Raw genomic sequence first — 22149 nt, forward strand, 5'->3', positions numbered from 1 at the left:
GAGAGTATTGGAATAGTTTTCCCTCAGAGCTCAGTCAGAGTTTTTCCATCAGCTGAATTTTATCATTGTCACTGATATATTTTTCATCCAGGATTTTTCTTCACCAGAGTCTGATAATTATGCTGACTGGTTTGGTGACTATTTTCATGGAGAGCTAGTCTAAGAGCACTGTTATTCTTCTCACTTGCAACTGCAGCATATATTGAACCTGTAAAGGAAATACTGGTGGGTTAAACTAATATTTCTGTGTAGGGGCTAAGAGAGGAAAATTTGGACCAAGACTTTAACTCTTTCTAGGGTATTTGGAGTTCAGATTCACAAGTAAATTGGAACAGTGCTTTGGGGCTTGGGATGCATATTGGAAACAACGTTGTAATATCTTGCCTTGATAAGCTAGGTAGTGTTAAGGCAATATGGGCTTGAAGGAGGAACAGCAGTCACTGAGTCACTGAGTGCTTGTAGCTTTGACTTCTGGAGGTAAGATCCTGCCATCCTGACTGACCTTCTGGTGACATTGCACAGTTTGGGAAGCAGAATGGTGAATGCTGTTGGGAACTGACACTGTTGTGCTTGAGGAAAGTAAGAGATGATTTCCATGTCAAGTTTTCCTTGAAGTTTCTCTGCCTTCTGAGGCTACTGCCCTCATTATCCCTACCTAGTGGTTTTGTGTAGTTTGAGCTCTTTTATTACTCTATTTTTTTTACCCAGGCATCTTATTTTTTGCTGAGTATTAAGGACTGCTAATAGCCAAATATTAAGGACCATTAATTATTAGGCAGGTAGTATGATAAAACAATAGGAAAATTAATTGTAAGAGAACACAAAGTAATTCAGTTAAGAATAAAAGCTTTAGAGTGGGTGAGCACTACAATGTTAGTGGATGTGTAGTGATTCATCTGCCTACTTTTAACAGCTGCCATTTAAATTGAATTTAAATACTGTAAACAAAAGTCTTTTTGTGGTCTGCTTGGAACTGTAATACAGCTGCAAAGTTCCAGAGGAAAATGCTGCATTGCAGCTCTCCTGTTTCGCAGCAAATCTCTGCTGGCATGTAACATGCAGAGGAGGAGCTTCCACACAAGCAGGCTGTTTTCAGCTTCATTATGCAGATAAGTCATCTCTATCATCCACATTATAAAAACATCTTTAACTTCCTTTGGGGATGGAGGAGAAAGACAGTAAGGGAGGAATGGGGGAAAAAATAAGAGGTCAGACAGCTTACACACCGATTTCCCCTGGTATTCCCCCCTGTTTCAGGGTTTCTCAAAGTGCACTGGTTTTGCCTTTATACAGATCCAACTGATTTTGACACACACATTGTTTAGTTTCACCTCTTGCTTATCACTGGGATTTAATATTAGATGTTGTGGCAGTGCTCTGGGTGAGTCTGAAAGGAATATTCTGGGATGCTTTAGCCAACAGGCAGCCCTTCCTTCACTGAATGCTGTGATTCATGTCTGGTTGCTGACCTCAGGGAAAGTGAAGGCCTTCCAAACAACCTTGAAAGAGAGCTGGCCAACAGCCTCCACATGATTTTAAATATAGGGAAAGGGTGTGTGTGTGTATAAAAAAAGGAGGAGGGATTTAGGAGAACCATATTTACAGCATTCATGTTTAGTACCTTGCCGCCTGAAGAAAACTCCCTGGTTGTCTGTAGCTTCTTACTGTTGTTTAGGGCAAGAAGGTAAAGCAAGTGGTGCACAGTGCCAGACTGAGAGCAGGGCAGTCCATGAATGATCTCAGAGAACAGATTTACATAAATGGGACAATTTAGTGCTGTGTCACACCAGGTGAAAAATGGGATTTGGGGAAGGGTTTGCAATCCTCTTAGCAGGACCCTTCAAAATTTCAGAGGGTAAAGCATCAGGAAACTGCAGGACAAGGAGCAATGTAGGAACTCACAAGCTCCTATCCTACTCAACAGAGACTAAGCTGATTATCCCTTCCAGCAAGAGCAGATTGAAAATGAAAACAGGAGAGGTACCATAAGGCTTTTTAACACACTACAGGTTAACAGCGAATATTCTGTTTCCTTCCAGAAAGCTCAAGGTATCTTGAAAAGGTACACAGAAATCTGCCTCCATAGATTTCAGCAAAGAACGGACTGAAAAATTAAACCCTTTCTTTTTGGAGAGGGTAGTAAAGGAAATGGTAATGGAAAGCTTTTATTAAAAAAATCAGCAGCAGCAACAACAACAATATGAAAAACTTACAAAAAACCACCACTACCAAACCAAACTGCAAAACCAGTAACACATTACTGCTATTTCACAGCTATATTTTCAACCTTGTCATATGTTTTCCCCTCTCCCAGGATAATTTCTCTAATTTGAGTAGAATTAGGAAGGCAATGTATCCTGAAAGAGATGGTTTTTCTTGCAGAAAGAAAAAATCAGCAGAAAACAGTTTCTAAAGGTAGAGGGAGGAATTTGCACACAGAACTTTTGTTCTTGCCTGTTTTGCAGCCCATGCCTTTTGCTGGTCCATGAAGCTCAGCCCTTGCATTTGAAGCCTGATGCTGAATCCATTACAGGGCTCTGGTGAGCCTGCAATAAATTCTAGTCATTCCTAAGAGGATGCTCATGGCTCAGTTAACAAGGTTGAAGTTGCCTGGCCCCGGGCTACATCTCCTATTTTTGGGGTGGGAATACTTTGGTTGAAAGGTTGAAAACACTTTTTTTCCTTCTCTTGTCTCTTAACTTTTCATCAGGGATGCATCATTTTTGCTACAGTATTAAAATATTTACAGAATTGTTGGAAAACAGAAGAACCGTTCAGACAAAATATTCATAAACTTCCCCCATAGATTCTGCATCCAGAACTGTTTCTAACAGTGCATTAATTAATTAAAGTACCTGTCCTATTGTTTTTTAAAGTATTTGTCATTGCTGGAGTGCTTCTGCTGTTGAAACAGTAGCTCTGAAAAAAACCAAGAGTACAATTATACAATATGGGTATTGTTTTTAAATTAAAAATATGGAAAGAAACTGTACTTCAGCCCTCTTGAGAATCAGTCTGAGTGCTATAATTTGGATACAGATCTTGAGTCCTTCAAGCTTTTTGCATTTAGCATGTAGAAACAGCATTTCTTATCCTTCATCATGGAACTCACTCCTCGTTCAGATTAAAACAGAACAATTTGTTAGAATAGGACAAGAATTGGCAAAAAAAATCTGTGTGTAGAATACCTTCATGTGAAAAATCTGGTTTGGCAAACACGTCGTGTTTGGTAATTGAATGCAGGAGGCAGCAAATACAGTTAATGGCTTACTAGTGTTCAGGAAAGCTGCACGGAAAAAAAGGTGTGCGTTGTTCCCAGAGGTGATGAATGTCTTTTGCTTGAGTGATTTCTTTGCTGTAAATGTAAGTGCAGGTCAGATAAAACTATTTGTAAGTTTGTGATAAACTTGTAGAATTTTCTTGACAAAAAACCCCAGAGAGAAATAAAAAAATTGAAAAGTTTTTCACCTTTTTCAATAATTTTCCACTTCCCAAGTAAAACTTAGCCATTTTGACATCATCTGAAACAACTTCTTTTTTACATTTTAAATTTAGCCAAGAAGCCAATTGTCAGATTTTCCATGTTCCTTTAATTGATCCCCATCTGGTAGTGCATGATCTCTGCCAGGAAAGAAGACTGAGAACATTGTAAAGTCTCCGGTCTTTGTTTTGCAGCAGAGGTCACTTGTTACTTGAGACATTACTGTTTTCACACTTGAAAGCATTAGATTATTTAATTATCAATAGTAAGAACAAAGTGATTCTCATAAAATTTAATGTGAATTTTAAACATATTAAGTTTTAAAAAATAGATCTCTTTAAGACATCTTTAACTGTTCAGCTTCTCTGTTCAGCTTCTCTATTTGCTTCTTGCCAAGCAAATAGCTCTTCAGAATTTTCCTTATGGTCAGACAAATCCAGTTCCTGGTGATTAGTTTCCTAATGTTTTGCAAATTCTCTCTGTGTTGTCTATTACTGAAGGTGCAGCAGGCAGGACAGAAGGGTGGTACAACTGGGAGTAACATCAGAGATTGAAAGAAAAATGATCTTCAAGAAGCATTTTGTACCTTGAAGCATCATTTTCTGAGGAAGTGTGGGTCTTTAAGTGTCACAACATAAAGCTGTGGAAATGACAGAAGGAAAACTTAAAAGAGAAGCAGTAGATATGATGACTGGACTGAATGCTTTTGTAAGCTGTTTTAGAAAAAAAAGCCAAGATGTTCTCACTTGGCGAATGGATGCGATAGACAAATAATGTCAGTTTGAGGTGCTTTTTAGAAGACCTAGAATTGGGAAATCTCAACTCACTAAATTCTTTTCTCATAAAAAAATCTCTCAGCTGGCTGTCCTCACTTTCTATGGAAAGGTTAAGAAAACCAAGTATTGTATCTTCTAGTGAATTGACAACTTACCATAAAATGGTTGGCTGGCTGTCCTCACTTGCTTTGGAAAGGTTAAGAAAGCCAAGTATTGTATCTTCTAGTGAATTGACAACTTACCTTAAAACCTTTTTTTTCACATTCATATTTGTATTTAAACATGCCAAAGCTGCATTTTTTTCCTGTAGTCTGTTCCACATTGCAGTTTTTCTTGTCTACTATCTAGTTACTATCAATGCTATAGTCTTGAATCAAGTGAACAGTTGTTACAGGTCCTGAACCCACAGCTTGGCTTCTTCTAGTCACAGATACCATTTGAAAAACACTGAATTGAAGGAGGAGCTTCAAATGTATTCAGTCTTCACCAGATGCTACTTGTGTGGAAGGCAATGGTAGAATTCACAGGAAAAATTGTTGTCTCTGAGACCAACCCAAATGAAGTTCTCTCTAAAAATCTGCCTTCCTGAAATCCAATCCCCGTATAAATAAGGTTGAAAACAAGAGCATGGGGGAGATCTGATCCCCTCCCTAGCAAACTAATATCAGAAACACAGAGCTGAAAGGTCAGGAGGTTTAGAAGTCCACCTCTTATCCATCTTTGAGAAATGAAATTAATTTAACTTAGTAGAAACTGATTGATGAAGTGAGCAAAAGTAAAAGGAAAGAATTTCCAACCTGTCATGTTCTGTTGCAAAAATGTGATCACAATGGCGTGTCTCAGCACAACTGAACTGCAAAACAGAAGCACAAAATGCTCTGGGTTGGAAGGGACCTTAAAGTTTGTCCCATTCCAACCCCCTCTGCCATAGGCAGGGACACCTCCCAGTAGACCAGGTTGCTCAAAGTCCCCTCCAACCTGGCATTGAACACTGCCATGTTTGGGGCATCCTCTATTTTTCCGGACAACCTGTTTGAGTGCCTTACCACCCCCACAGTAAATAATTTCTTCCTAACATCTAATCTAATTTACTCTCCTTCAGTTTGAAGCCATTCTTCCTGGTCTTGTCACTACAGTTCCTGATTGCCTCTCAGGCTTCCCTGTTGGCCCCCTTCAGATACTGGAACTGTGTTATGAGGATTCCAAACAACCTTCTCTTCTCCAGGTGGAACAGCCCCGGCTTCCTCAGCCTAACCATGAAACCATCCACTATGCAAACAGTGCAAAATAACCAAATACATAGCAGAGGTGCAAAATAATGGAAATATATTTTAAAAGTGAATAAAGTAGACAAGTCACATTTGAAAACACATTGCTCTTTGCATCATACATTGCATCATACATACTTTCAAAGACCACAACATCTTGTGGTCTTTGAAAGTAGCTTCTCACTTGGATTAGTTTATTAGAGATAGGGATTTTCTTCAGTATTAGGTAAATAGAAAAAGTCTTAAATATTGGCTAAGGAACTGAGAATAATATACTAGTATTTTCATTAGTGTAGCTGGATTGGTGCTGGTCACAGTGGAATATTGAATATTGGAAATCAATAAAGTAAATGTATATATAGTACGCTTTTACAGTAATGACAAATACCTGACTTCTCTGCATGCCTACATTCACTTCAGCAAATAATACTGGGTTTAATGGTGATAAACATGTAGTATGAACTGGCTGGCTTAATTAAAACTGTTGGGATAGAAAAGCTTATGGCTGTGTGAGGACTTAGTCAGGCTCATAGCAGGTTCTATGAAAGTTTGTGCCTGATCATTATAAAGCCCCAAAACACATGCCACCACTCAAAGCAAGGCAAGGTGTAAGCCAACCTTTCAAGGTGCCACACAACCATCTGTGACAAAACCACCTGCAGCTATAGAGAAAAACTGCAGGGGGCTGGGATCAGACCAGGACAGCAGCTGCTGAGCCCCAAGTGTCTGGGGAGGTGGCAAACTCTGGCTTTGGCTGCTGCCTCCTGGGAAGGCTGATCTTTCCCTAGGCCAGCATATTGTCTAGGAAGGGTGCTACATGGAGAAGTTGTGTTCCTACTACCTGTGAGTATGACATAAGTTGAAGAATGGAAAAAATGAATTTTGTCCTACCCTGCTGAGGAGCTTTTGGCCAGTCCTGATTTGCCCTTGTCCTCCTGTCTGTTCCCTGTTGTCACAGCATAAGGGTTCTTCACAAGAGCTTATAAATTTTCGCTTCCAGAAAGATATTTTTAGGGAGCTGAGGCACATCAGGACATTCTGAAATGAAGCACAGTGGAATTTCACTGGTTTCAAACTCAGATTCAGAGTCACTGTTACAAGTCCTCGCCTTGACCTAATGCACTTGCAAAAACTGTGCCAGAACCAGGAACCAAACCTTGGGGTCTTTAAATATGTAGACACATGTATAAAACCATGCTGCTGAAGTATCTATTGTCAAAAGAATGTGTAGCCAGTATTCATACTGTGGTTTTTGTGAAGTATGACAGCTTTAGCTAGGGAAAAATGTTTTCTAGCTGACTTCATAGTTGCATTTTCCAAATGAAATATTAAAATGTTTCCCTAAAAAGTGTCTCTAATTTTTCATGTAAAAAGGAATTTCAATTTAGTTTTTACAGACCTGTATAGCAGAAACTCACTGTGCTGTTTCCCTAACACAATAAATGAAGTATATTGAACTTAATAATGGTCATTATTTTGGGCAGCCTACATAATGGGAAAAAAATCCAAGGAGGGCACAACCAATTGTTTCCTTTCTGTTGATTAAGTAATGTTTTACCATGTTATATTTTTAAACTATTATATACTCAGGGTGTTTCACTCTAATGTAAGCCTTTATTAAATTATGCAATTTAATAATTTTCTTTTGCTTTGATCAAACACACTTCCTCTAAGTTTTGGTATGAAGTACTTTTGTAGTTGATCTGTGTAGTCTTTCAGTCTATCAGATTATAATGTACAAAAACCAGATTTCTACCATATTCTCTCAGACTATGTTTTCAGAAGTTATGAGTCTGCTGACTCTCAATATCACTGTAAATACAAAATTAAGATAAATGAAAAAAGAAAAAAAGAGAAATGAATAGCAGTAGTTATGCTGAAATACCATGTTTACTTAAATTAGATAAAAAATCTATTTAAAAGAATTCTCTGAAACAATAGTGGAAGAAAGGGGAAGTATGTGGTATTTGGGAAGAGGGGAATGCTGGCAAAATGAAGAATCACAGACCTTGACAGTGTCCAAAGGCTTTTGTGTTGAAGTCCTACAGAGGACACCTGTGCCGATCTTGTCTGAGTGGCTCCAAACCAAGTAAGGATCTGATCTGATGGCTTTAACTCCTTGTCTGGCATTATCCTTTTGCCAGGGAGTCAAGGTACTATTTCTGCAAAGACATGCTCAACATGCAACATCCCAAAGCCAATGTGAAGGCAGCGCTGCAGATACATGGTATTGATCAAAAATTTCTGCCATCACTTGCATCACTCTTTTTATAACACTATGGAATTAAGCAAGAATTTTAGAGTTCAGAGTAAACCACAATCACCTCTCTCCTTACCCTGCCCTCCCTTCCCATCAGCTCCTTGTTTCAGTCCCATTCAGACAAGAAGATCAATTGTTTGGTTTCTACTTAGAAAAGCAAGGAGTTTGTCCTTCAGGACAGCTTTTGTTCTAAGTTGCTTGGATTTGAATAGCTGCTCACCTGCATTTGTGAAAGCTTTTTCACTGCTAACTATCTGCTAAGAAAGTATTCTATGGGCACATTAATTTTATTTCAGCTCTACCTGAAGGCTGTGAAGCTTTAAAATACTTTGCAGAAAACAAAGTGAAGGTTTTACTTCCATATGAGACAGATACAGCTATACTGAAACTGAACAGTCACATGGAATAGCCACTGGATTCATCCATATGGAACCTTTTTGGTAACTGCTTTGTACTGGATCTCTGTAGAGGTATCCAGCTCAAACCGAATGTACTATTTCTTAAGAATTGAGGAAAAAGCCCTAAAAACCTCCCTTGACAGAGATTTTCAGGGAAGAATATTAGCATCGGGATAAAACAAGGTCTCTCACATCTCCTTCCTTCCTAAGCAATCACTGCAGTCTTTAAACAAAAGATCACAGTAAAATGCGGTATTTTGTGGCGCTGTTCTCCACAGCCACAAGAGGGGGTTTGAAGAACGCAATCTGCTTCCCACTTCCAGCCTGAGCCTTCCCCTCTGCACACGGTATGTTAGAAGTATCATGAAACCAGTGATTTCCCGAAATGACTGAAATTTTCAGTCATTTTTCAAATGACTCCTTCAGTCACTCATTTGGTAAAATGACTAAAAGTTTCGTGTGCTCTACAAAGTGACTGACGTGCTGCAAATTCCGCCAGACTGTTTGACTGTTTCACCCAGTAACAGGCATATTGTGAAAAGAGGTGTTATTGGATAAGGATCCTTTGCTTCTTTCTGCACTGGCTGCTGGAGATGACTCTGTATTTTGAAGGTAGGTTCAGAAATGAACCTTCCAAAAAGTATGAGAAGTGTCCAAAGTGCTTGATACTAAAGGAAAAGCATAGTACAGTTATCGCTGAGATCAAAAAGGCAAGCCAGGATCCCAAACTCAATTCAAGACTTGAACACTACTTGCTTGTAAAGTTTGAAAAAGCACGTTGTTTTTTTTTTCTCTCTCTCCTTTCTTTCTTTGTTATTTTTTCTTTCTGCTCTCATCGTAATTTGTCTCTTCTTTGGTTATGGAATTGCTGGTTAGTTCTTTTATATTTCCTCCACTGCTCATAGGTGTGAAATTCTATGGCTGGTGACAAGAAGCAGCTAATCAAAACTACTGGACTAAAGAAGCATTTCCTACATACTGTGTGAATGTTGAAGAGAGGTATGATAAGTAAGAATTGTTACCTGTTCTTGTTATAAAGCATTTATCATGTGAATATGCAAACACCAAAAGACAGACTGCTGAGGTCAGGTCTTGAGATTTTTCTGTTTTGGGTGCTAAAATCCTTGACTAATGGCCTTGCTATAAAACTGACCATTAGAGCAATGAGTACTCATCAGAGGCCAGGCTGACTTTACTGATCTGCAAGCTTCATCTCAAGGCAATTTTAAGGACGTAATGGTGCACCAAGACCACCTTCTTAGATTTTGTGTTCTCTGAGTCTTTACCTCACAGGGAACCAGAAACAGCCTTTCAGTTTTTCAGTATTTTTCTCCTATTTGGCAACTCTTGGTTGGGTCTTGGTAACCCTACTTGGTTGGGTTGCAGAGTGGTGAAAGAACTGAAATTGCTGCTGAAGTCATCCAAGAAATGAAGCTTCTGTGGCCTACACTTGTTTTGGTGTATGGAAAAGCAAAATATCCACAAATTCAGGGGTCTTTCAAAGGATATGATAAGCAAATGGTCTTGGCATGGATGTCAGACAATATTCATGGGACTGGACTGTGGACCAACTTTGCCCAGTTCTCAAAGCACCACCCATCAATCTGAAATAAACTTCACACTGTATGCAGCTTGTTTCTGTACCAATCCCAAATGTGGGAATAACTCTGCCTTTCTACTATCAGGGATCATCAGTCACCTCCACAGTCAGCAGAATCTGTAATTTATATTCAGTGCTCTTTCTGAAGCCCCACATCTCCAGCAGACACACTGCTCCCCATGCCTGATACAGTGCTAGGCAATCAAATGGGAAGCACTGCTAAACTAATCTAAAGGTTAGATCAATTCCTATAGCTCAAGCTGTCTCAGAATGGATTCATCCAGATGCACCAAACTCTCCACCCACCAATACCCATGAGCTAACTGGTCCTTCACTTTTAAGGCACCTTGCCAGCCACTTCCTGCACAATCCTGCCCCACGTGCTGCCCTCTGCCCTTGTCAGCTGCTCTGGCCAGCAGGAAGGAGCCTGGGTAGTGCTGGCTTTGCAGGCAGGACTCTCAGTAAAGCACGGTCTTCACAGGGAGGAAAATACTGAAAAGCAAAATGGAGAAAATACTGATGTTACAGTCACGTTAGTTATGAAGGCAAGTTCAGTTCTGGCATGTGAGACTGGAAGATTTCAGGAATAAATGTAGACCTCAGTATGGCTTTAGAAGTAAATAAATTACAAATACCTCATGTGTTGTCTTTTTAAGTTAATTCTTGTCATAAAGTATCAGGTATTTCACATGGTGCACCCCTACTTGTTTCCCAAACTTCATTAAAGGTGTGAAACTTTCTCTTATTTCGCAGAATAACTGAATGAAACAGCCATTTTGTGAAATGGCTGAAAATTTTAATCATTTCCTGAAATGACTGGTTTCAAAATATGGCTGTAACATATACAACTCTGGAGTCACCTATTTCAGTTTCAGTAACATATACTTCCCAGGAAGGCACATGGAACAGAAATATTACCATAGCTTCATTTTGTGCAGGGCTGAGAGGGGAGAAAAGGAAAAGAAGCATGTGTTTTAAACCCATTAAGACATTTTGAGCTGTGCAAAGTGAAAATTGTTCTCTAATAATACAATATAACATGTCCTAAATTGGATTATAATGTACATCCCCTTTGCAGTGTATAGGTAACTATAATTTGCCTTTCTGGAAGGAACTCGATGATTTAGAGTGACATAGTTTAGAATAAAATGAATCATCCAAGTTGGGCAGTTTTTTTCATGCAGTCCTGTGTCTTTTGAAAAAAAAAATTGATGCATTTTTTTTGCATTACACTCTATCATAGGATTGTAAATAACAGCTCCCTCACCTCTAATGTTTCCCCCCACACTCCCACCTTGTTGTTTTCTTGAAATGTCTCATGGGTCAGATGTGAGTCTCATAGCTGCAGCCTATCCAACCTTTTCATTAACACCCCTGTTCCTTGCCTTTTACCTTCAGTCTGCACATTTTTAGTTCTTTTGCTTTGGTATTAAATAACTATTCCACAATTAAGAATACTACTAGCTCTTAGCCCCATTTTTCCTGTTTTTCCTGCTTCTTTTTAGAAAACTTAATTGTTGCCTTTTAAACTTCCAGGTTAGAGCAGCAGGGCACAGAAGTGTAGTTCATCAAAGGTGTTGTATTGATGCTGATGCCTAAGTTGCCTGACATAGGATACCACAGACTAGCAAGGGTTCATTATTTCATTTGTATTTGACACATGACCTTGAAAAATGTTATAACTATGGCAATTTGAGAGTTTGCCTGTCATTTAATATGCACAGTCCCCTTTCTCCTCTTTTCTTTTTTCTTTTTACCATAAATTTTCTGTCCCCAAGGAAAAAAAAATGAGATACATGTTATCTGAATTTCATTACAACTGAAAGGTAATATCTCAAAATTGTATGTTATGGAAATCTTATAAACCAAGAGAAAGATGTCTGTGGAAAGAGCACTCAAGTTCTGTTAGGGGGAAAAAACCAAACCAAAACAAGAAAACATACAACAAAGAAAACCCCACAGTAAACTACAATTTTCAAGAATGCCTAAGGATGTCAAACACCTGAATTTTTGGCTGTTCACCTGGAGACATTCTCAGAGGGTCTGACCCAGAATTATTGTGGATTTCCACCACTCTATACACAGATCTCTTGCAGGTGCATGTCTGGGAAGTGCTGAAGATGTAGTACCCAAAATAATTAGTCACCACTGAAATTTTTTGCCTTAGGCAAATGCTTCAAAAACAACTCTCCTGCCTCCATCAATGTTTTCTGAGTGGATCTGTGTTCAGAAGGGTGTTAGCAGGAAACAAACATGGTATGTGGCTTTGCAGGGATATTTGAATTAAACTGTTTGGTGGCCTTCTGAAGCTCTTTAGGAGTCATTGTATGAGGAAGCAGTTGCAGTGATAACAGCTACCAGGCAATAGGAGCAATAAACAGATTGTGAGCCACCCATTGGCTGCACGATGCTTCCATGAACCATTTGCAGATTAATGTTTATTGACAAGTAAATCTGCAAAGCTTTGGATCTTTCAGTGAATTATTTTCAAACAAAAGAAGCAGCTAAATATGTCCAACTATTTGGAAGAAATTTAACACTGTTAGTTGCTTAGTTGAGCATAAATTTCAAGTATGAGAATGTACGACTGCCTTACACTGGTTTCATTCTGAATTTGCTGTCTTGTTGAGGATCTGTCAGAAAGCATAAAGTTTTTTGCTTAGTGCATCTAAAAGGTAAGTCAGCTTGTTCAAAAATACGTGGGAGGGAGAGTTGTAGCTGAAAAATTGTTTTGTACATTCAACATGATGAGTCATAAAATAACTTTAAATACCATAAAACAAAAATATTTTCAAAAATGCATGCAGTAGGTGAACCCAGAGTTGTTTCCTTTTCCAGAGAGAAGAATGAGCAATGAGATATAAAAAAAATAAAGAATAATTTACAGACTGTTTTGGTGGAGGCTTGTCCTTGGTATAAAGTGGGCATTAGAAGAAAAAGCAGCAACACTTTGGTTTCCACTTCTTGTAATACAGGAACTCTGCCATGAAGGAGCTGTAACCCTGGCTGTGTACCTTACTATTTCCTGGTACCATTCTCTCCTGTCTCCTCTCAATGTCCCTTTCCAGGCTGAATCAGAGCCAATGTCATACCAGCTAATGCACAGGTTTGTGTCTTTCTCTTTTTTACGGATTTTTATGATTTTAACACTGTGACTGTTTCTTCTGCATTATATACATCCTCAGAAAATATTTCAGTTCATTTCAACAGATGGCCACAAGGGATTTCATAAAGAAAACATGCCAGATTAGGAATAAGTTTTAAAGAATGATAGCCAAGAATAGTAATTATTGTTGATTGAGTCTGAGCAATTAGGCTTTTTACATATTACACCTTTTCATAAAGAACTAAATGGAATAGGGCTGAGGAAATATGTTTAAGTGTATATGTCATTGAGGGATTTAATTCTGCCAAACTCCTTATTTTTGAATGGACTCTGAGAGGTTAGTGAACAATCCTTTAATTTCATTAGCCTGGCACTTTGAACACTGGATAAAGTTGGTTTATTTATTGCTTACATTTAAACCATTTGTATCTTCAGATACTGGGATATTTTGCATTGTGAAAGTAATAAACTTTTCATTATCATTTGCTATTTCATACTGGTCATTACTTCTCTGCCCAAACTTGGGCTGCAGTGAAATGTATTATCCATAACAGGAGCTCCTGGTTTCACCTGGAACTTGTGGCAATTTCACAGGGTGATGAAGAAATTTTTAAACTTAGGTGGCTTATATCTGAAGTGATAGTTATTGATATTTGACGGATTTTCTTGTCTAGTTTTTGGGTTTGGGTTTGTATTTTTTCCTTCCCTAAAGCCCTAAACAACTGCTGTAGTATGGAATTATATGTATATAATTTGCACTTATTATTTATAAGACAACAAGATCAGAAATTATACATTGTATTTTGTTGTTGCTGCTGTAGAAAAATCTACATAAGCATGGGAAATATCCTGAAGGCATTATTAAGATCCAGTAAGAAAATGGTGTTTTGTTCTCTGGAAAATTCTGTTTCATCAGGAAAAAAAAGACCTTGGTCAGCAAGCTTATATTTGTGTAATGTGAGTTAACATCTCATGGAGAAAACAGGCTCTTTTCCCTCACAAAAATAATCAAAACTTAACCATTTGACTGATCCCAGGAAATATTTGTTCAGTGTTCTCAAGTTTTGTGAGCACTCTTTACAAACTCTGATCGCCCTACAAAATAGTAAGTGTCTTTTCATGGTGTTTTTTTCCTCTTCTCTCTCAGTTTTGTTTAACCCTTTTAATAAGGATTCCCTAATTTGGTTTCAGATTGCCTTGATTTTGCTCTGTATCTACCTCCTATAAGCATTATTACAACTGTCTGTGTCAGTGAATCACAGATCTGTGTGATCTCCATGTCTCAGTTGTCCCTGCTTTGTAAGTGTTTTCCCAAAATTATTGCTCCTGCTCACACTCACACAGGTACATCCCTTCCTAGTCCTATCACTGTGGAAAATATCAAGGCGTTTTCCATTTTGTACATTTGGTTTTGGGCTGAGCCTGCCTACAGAGTCCTCTAGCCCAATCTTTTAACCATATAGTAAAGGTCTCTGCTGCAGAACATCTTCAAGCTACATCTTTTCTTGTCCATCACAAATGGGCACAAACTGTATGTACTCTTCTCCAGACCTTTACATGGTAATTACTCCAAAATCTTTTCCCTTTGGTACTTGCAGCTGCCAGCTTGGCCCTCCTATGTCCTTTTAAAGTTCTGCTGCAAAGATAAAGAATACCTGAGGAAGAGCACCTCAAGGTCCAAGGGGAGCCCTCATGCATACACACCTTTGTGGAGAGGTAGTATGTTTTCTGAACATTCAGTTAAAGAATAAAAAAGCCCTGAATCAAAGTGGAGACCCTATTGTTTCTGGAACATAATGCTTTGTTGTGGTGAAAACATATCAAGTACAGTCAGCTGAGAAGCTGATTTTCACAGGGCAATGGAGACAGACTGACATGTTCATTCTCACCCAACAACAACCCCAAGCTGAAATGTGCTATAACAAGGAGCCTGAGACAGCCTTCCTGCCCAAGGACCTTTCCATTGCAGAGGGAACAATTTAATTCTTTTTTTGGAAGACTCTGTGCTCCTCTGTCAGAGAACAGAGTGGAGGAGGTATTCCCTGAACAAAAGGCTACTGTTTGTGCCTGTCTGGACCGGGGGGAGGAAGCCCTGAAACTCCCCCAGACTGTCTATAGGAATCAGCACATAGGTGCCAGAGGGCTCCATAGGGAGCACAGCCCTCTTACACTGCCTCCATGGCACAAGAAATGACTGTACGCTCTAAATGCCTTTAGGCATTTGCATTTTCAGAGCCTTAGATTGTGATTTATTATGTTTACATGCAAGGCAAAGTAAAGAACAATACAAAAAAGCTAAGGAGTGGGGGAGAGCTGTTGTCTGCCCAGCGTGTTTTCATAAAAGCTGCCTCTCTTCTTGCTTATAGACTGAAATAACCCTTGCAGCCACTGAGTTATGGATGTGTTTTAGGCTTGGGTCATAGAGCATGCATGATACCCTGGGGCCTGAATCTGCCTGTGTGCTCCTCAGTACTGAGGCTTGTGATCTTGCCCCTTAGGTACAGCTGATGTTAAACCAAGCATGATGGTTAAAAACAAGAGTCTCTCCTCCACCCAAACCCACCATGGTTAGGCTACAGTTGTGCTCTGTCCTGCACCAGCACAGCAAATACCTGGAAACCTCTAGAGGTGATGGAGGCAGCAATGCTTAGCTCGGGACAAAAATTAGAAATGTCCTACAGCAGATCTGTCATAACAGAGAGAGTTTCAAGTCTATTTGCTTTCCAGCTTCACAGTCGCTTCCCCTCCAGCAGTTTGTTCCTCCCTTCTTGGTCCCTTGCTGCAACCAAAGGGGGCTGTGTGCCATCAGCTGCCTGCTCCCCTAGAACTCTAGTGGCAGTTCTTCTGCAGAAGCTCTGTGCAAAATTACTCACCTCCAGAGAATCTACTTACTGTAAATTATGTAACACACTTAGAGTAACCTAATGATTTTAGAGATGCCCACTATAGTTCTGGATTTTAAAGTAAAGGCAGGAGTTCAAGAGATGAATAATTTCCTTTCTCCCTGGAGTACAGGTTCAGCTCTGTGCCATTTAGCAGGTATCCATTCTGCTTAAGCTGACCACACTTCCCAGGGAAGTCACAGCAGCAGCCTGACTCAGTTCAAGATGTTTTGGACAATACTCTTGGGCACATGGTGTGACTCTTGGGAATGATGCTGCAGAGCCAGGAGTTGGACTCAATGATCCTTGAGGGTTCCTTCCAGCTCAGCATTGTGATTCTGTGGCTTCTGAGACCAGGATAGTTTAGTTCCCATATTATTTGCAGGAAAGTTGTTTCTTTAGGATAAGCCACAGAGCTCTTCACAGTGAGATACTCCACCACTGTCAGCACCTCACTGTGCCTCTTACTCTTCATTTACGTACTCTCAACTGATAACACTGGTGTACTGCTGCATAAAGCAATAACTGATATATATCTGGTGCTTGGACCCGCCTCCATTTCAGTGTAAATGCGTAGGACACAACCTGACTGCACTCTAACACGGGCTAGAAACTAGCCTGTGGAAGTCAGCACTCAAATCTTCCAAGAGACCTGCTCTGAACAAAGACTAGAGGTGTATCCTTAGAGCACAAGACGAGAATTGAGCTCATTTAACAGCTTTGAATTCCATCACAATCCCTCTTTGTGAGAAAGACACAATATATCTGTTTCATTACACGAGTTGAATTTGTAATTTGAAATCCTATACTTCTGCTTTTCTCAAACTGTAGAGGCAGATAAAGCATTGATTTCAGATGACAGAGCTAATAAATGCACAGTTTGTTGGAATCATATCTATTTACTTCTTTATTTAGGCAGTTTAGACTAACTTAAATTAGTGTTTACTTCTTTTCTCCTCTCTTGACAAGTAGCAGGATGACAAGAGCTTGTGTTCAGGCTATTCATAGTAGAACAGTTTCATATCTGTCAGCTTTTTCTCCGCCTTCTTATGACATAAGGGTATCATGAAGAAATGCCAGTGATCCATTATTTGTTTTTAATAGTAAATCCAGTCCAGTGCTTCTAAATGGAAATTTTACATGAATAACTGTCCAGTTGGCAGCAATTTGTCATTGAGCTGAAATTATGCATGGCTTTCTCAGATGCTGTAGTCAGTTTTTGATCTGGGGAGCTCTTGGATGTGCCTTTGTGATAATCCAGCAGATAATTTCATTTAATTTTTACATACATTTACAACTGAAAAATATATTTAGGTGCTGGTGCTTATGTTGTTGCTTTCCCCTACCACATTTACTGAAATGATTAATGCTGGCAGCTGTTTAAAGTGGCTATTTTCCTGGCTCCTGTTGGCCTTGGAAAAACAGCAGGAGTTTTATGGCACATCTTCAGACTCCTACCCTAGGAAATGCTGTGTAACCAGTGTCCTCAGTCTATGTTATATTCCTTGTTTCTTTCCAGCCTATAAAATAATGTATGAAATGCAGTGCAGTTAGCTATCTGCAACTCATAAGCTTGCAAAAATGTTTAGTTCATCTTGAAGTATCCTAAGCTGTGACATAAAAAAGAAAATCTCAGACCAGTAGTGCCCTTGCATGTGATTTGTCTGCCTAGCCCAGCTGCTCAATGCACTGGAGTTTCTCTGGGCAAAGCTGCTGTCTTGGCTCTGTTAAGGCAAAATGTCAGGCAGTCTCCCCACCTTTTCCCTTCTGAATTTGATAAGAATTTTTGTTGGTTTTTTTTGGTCTTTTTTAGGTGATAATCATTGGAATCCATGTGATAGCCTATGACACCACAGCTGTTGCCAATTCTACTTTCTGTGTTTATGCAAGCCCTCTGGGGCACTGGTGAGGGAACATTTTGAAGCCAGAAAGAATTACCCTGTGTGCATTTGGATCTCAATGCATTTTTTAATATATATCTTTTTACAAGGTCTTTATTCTTGGAGCAATGAGGAGAAGAGTGGGAAAATTGCCTATATTTTGGGGTAATTTATAGGGTTTTTTCCCTACTATTTCATGAAAAGCACAAATGTCTTCACATGCTTGGAATAAAGCCAATAGTCTCCATTTATTTTTGAACAAGAATGACGCACTCTTTCATTTACACCTGTGGTGTCTGAGGCATTGGCCTTCAGCTGCTTTCCTTCACTCCTAAAAGATACTTACATATCACAAACTTGTATCAAATAGAATTTCTCGAGTTGGCTTCTTTAAGGGAAAGAGTAGATCAAGAGAAGAAAAACAACTGATGGGAGGAAGAAAGTGTTACAGGAAGTGAAATGCAAATTACAGGTAACTGAAAGAAAAATGCTAGCCCATTCCATGTCCTGCTTAAAAGTTGCTGTTGGATTTGGTTTCATTTCTTTTTTTTCCCTAAGGATGATCTGTAATGGCAGCATATGCCTTTCCATTCTGTCCTCACTTGAATCTTTCCTGTCTAGGTTAAAAAATAATTCCTAGAATTTATAGACACAAAAACCATTTTCTTGTCAAATCCCTCAGAAGTTCAATAAGCTCAGCCCTGGATTCACAGGGGATATTTTCCAGGCCTAATCATATTTATAGCATAGGTACAGAGATGAAGCTGAGGCTGTAAGTTGACTCTATCTGGCTGAAGAAAAAAAAAATACACTGTGATCTCCTCTTTTTTCTTTCCCCCCCAAAGTGTGGCATCTGTATTGTAATCTCCTCTGAATACTATGTGCATTTTGACTGAGGAATAGAGGTATGCAACCATTTAAAATGTTCTGTAGGAATGGCCAGTTACCAAGCATGAAAGCATCAGCCAAAGGCCTGCAACAGATCTATAGCTCCTCTCTGGCACTGCGGGCTCATATTGCTGAAGAACACAAACAGATAACATTAGGATGAAGGAAATAACTCAATTTACTTGTTAGGAATGAGATTAGAAAGACAATTCAGGAGCTGAAAGCTGTATTCCATGAGAAAGATGAATGAATGTCTTGAAGAACTTTTGTAGGAGGAGACAAAATACCTGCTACGAAAAGAAGGCAGTGCATTATAGGGTTTTCTGGCCAACTTCTAACACCTTATGCTTCTTAAACCACTAAGTTTTTTTTTTTTTTACAGCTAGTTTAAAAAATGGTGCAAGAATTCAAGCTTAGGAATAGGCTAGGTTTTTCAGACATGAGGGTAGTATAATTAATTTTCCAGCTGGGTCTCTACTGTAACCTGGTGAGAGTTTGTATTTATTTTTTTGCTTACAGAATGAATTTGGTTTAAATAGAAAACCATATGTCAATTGTACTCTTAATCCTTTTAATAAGGATTCCCTAATTTTGGGAATTTCCCTAATTTCCCTAATTTCTCCATCACTATGATGATTATTTATTTACAATTTGTGGAAGAAGTAAGATCTATTATTAGAACAAGTCATATAGTTGGAAAAAACAAACAGGATTTTATGCCCATAAACCCTTTTACAGGTCTGAAATAAAAGCAGTTATCTTCAAAGCTAAATAGACATGAAGCAGGGTTATTTTGAGTCAAATTTGGTCGCTAATCATTTGGAGCATCTTAGAAGAAAATTGGTAGCTGAAATTTCAGTTCTTCCTGTGAAATTTCTGAATGTTATTTCTCATTAAATTATGAAATCTCAAATCTGAAACACATAAAGTGCAAAGAATTTCTGTACTGTTGTCAGGAAAGATAGGCCTGATGTGTTTCATCCTTTTATTTGTCTACTTCAATCAGGATTAGGGGACCTTGGTCATTTAATCGTAATTCCTTCCAGAGACACACTACAAGTGCTGAGCACAAAAACACAGAGGAGTGCATGAGTGGTCGAGCTATCAAAGTATGAATGGAATTAGACCAGTAAAGGAAGCACTGGCTGGGTGTTACCTTCCAAAAGCTAAGAAGTAGAGGAAGAGAAAACAGTGCTGAAGGCTCTGAGGCTATTTGTGACTCTGCCTAGTAGAAAGTGAAAATCTTGAGGCCTGCATGGTCTGTGAAAGACTGAGAAGAGTCTGTTATCAAGTCTGACCTGGGGACTCATGACTCAGCAGAAGGACCTGCCCTGCTGGCTTTACTAACTCATTGTTTCAGCATTTGAATCTAATACATGCATTCTCACAGCATTTGGATGAGGTCAATATAGTCCCCATTTTCTGGACAAAGGAACAAAAAACCAAGATGATTCCCTTCCCTCAGGCAAAACAGTCCACTTTGTGATATCTGAAAATGCAGAAGAACCAAAATATCTGTCCTCATGTTTTTGTGACTCGGTATACAACTTTCCACACGTGTGGTGTGAATACAAATGTGCTGGATTTTGCTGGAATGTGGAATGTGTCCTCCCTGCAGTAGATGCTCCCTGGTCTCTTTTCTCATCCATAGACTCCAGGCTCTCAACAACACATAAGAAAGGGAACATGACATTTTCCTGCTTCTGTTACCTTGGCATGTACAATCTGTACTGAAGAAATTGTCATTCCAAAGGCTGTTTTTTAATGTTGCTAATGTAGCAAGTCATTTTTATGTCTATTAAACAGCCAAAATCTTGTAAATTCAAAATTTACAGAGTCCTTGAGAAGCCCTAAGTGACTTCTGATTTAAAGGAAACACACTGGTTCTGAAGCTTCACTGTTCATATATTCTGTACTTGAAAACCTCTTTTCTCTCTCATAAGACTGACGCATAATTCAACACTTCTAGAGTGTGAAGATTTAGTTTTACAAGGCAACAAAGAGGTAGTTTATTTTGTGGCTTCTTATTATCAAAGATTTATAAATAACTGGTGGTATCTAAAATTCTCTATCCTCAGGTTTCACAAGGAAAAACCAAAAATCTCTCACAAAACCAAATTCAGTCAAGTTTTCCACTGAGATCTGTGACCTTCGTAGTTTCCCTTATTGATGCCTTTAAGTTTTAGCTTCCATATTTTCCAGGTTCTGTACTGCATTAATACATAACTCTGAACTTCATATCAAGTGTTAGCAAGGTTTCTTCACAGTTAGACAAAACAATCCTTTTCCAGCTTAAGAACCAAGGATACCATTGCAGCTTCGGGCCCAAAAACTGTAAACAATGGTGAATTGAGGAGACCAGTCTGGGAGGATAGGACTTCATAACCTGAAGCCATAATTGGACAATTAACCCCAATATGTAAATAGACCAAAACTTATAAAAGTGTGAAAATGTGTGACCTCTCGTCTAACCTGGGTGGAGCCATGGCCAGGCTCTTGTACTGCCCAAGGTGTATCCTTTGAAGGCCTTTTTAATAAATATCTGCTTTATTCCTTTAACACTGTCTATAGCCTCTGTTCTAGGTAGCCTCTTAAGGCATCAATATATCTGGGGAATGGAAGTAGACATATCTTGGAAACGGCAATTTTGCAATAGACATTTTGTTATCATCCAGTGTGTATTCTTGGCTGAAGTACGTCTTCCCTTTGTTTTTCAGTCATGTGTGCTTACAATCCACAAAGCAAATAGACACCTGAAGGTATCTTTAGTGCAACTCAATCTGTCTGAACAGAATGATTGAAAAGGAATTTGTTTGTGTATGGGGCAAAGAGCAGACTGACTCTTACCTTTCTGTGGCAAAATAAACTAAACTCAGTTAAATGGAGATAACCATAAAGCACTCACAAAACCTTACACTAACTGAGTTTATTATTTATATAAATTTAAGAGGAGAGAAACAACCCTCTCTTTAAGTCTTATTTGCCAAATTTCTGAACAGATTAATTGGTACAGTAATTCTGCAAAGCACATCAATATAATTAGCAAAAATAAAATGTAAACAATATGTTAAATAGTGAACAAGCATTAGTAAATATTTTAAAGACTAAAAAATAAAACAAATATTGTATTTGGGATTAGCACTTTGAACAATGAAGCCACAGAAGAAAATTGGTAGACTTTGATGAAATTGTGATTTCATTGGACCAATGATTTTGCAAGCAGGGTCTACGCATCATAGCAAGAAAAAAGTACTCTGTAAGGAACTTGTTTTGATTTGAGACATTTTCAGAGGGCTATTTTAATTTAATTAATGAAAAATCATAGGTTAATTGCCTTCTGCTTTAATGTGAGGGTATTATGCATGCAGGCATATTTTATTTATATCTTGACTGTTTGATGTACACAATCAATTCAAAAAGGGATAATGAAGAAGTGTTCCACCCTGTGTGGAATAATAATTAGAGACTCTAGTGCAGGTTTTCTTTTAATTAATTGTGCAGTTCCGTAAACATGTTTGACATAATGCTGAGAAAAGCATTTGTCAAATTTTGCTATTATTCTCTCTTCTTCTTCTTCTTCCAATCCCTTTTACCCCTATCCTTTTTCCCC

At 38.7% G+C, this 22149-nt stretch overlaps 1 long non-coding RNA gene across 1 annotated transcript in view; it reads left to right on the plus strand.

The window, feature by feature from the left end:
* Positions 1-22149, plus strand: part of LOC143695215 (uncharacterized) — an 88393-nt gene that overhangs the window by 25067 nt on the left and 41177 nt on the right. Inside the window, exons 3-4 of the long non-coding RNA XR_013184273.1 lie at positions 9089-9182; positions 12759-12889. This is a non-coding gene — a long non-coding RNA (uncharacterized LOC143695215). The remainder of the gene's footprint in view (positions 1-9088; positions 9183-12758; positions 12890-22149) is intronic.

This window comes from Agelaius phoeniceus, chromosome 1 (assembly GCF_051311805.1).
Source record: "Agelaius phoeniceus isolate bAgePho1 chromosome 1, bAgePho1.hap1, whole genome shotgun sequence".
NCBI lineage: Eukaryota > Metazoa > Chordata > Aves > Passeriformes > Icteridae > Agelaius > Agelaius phoeniceus.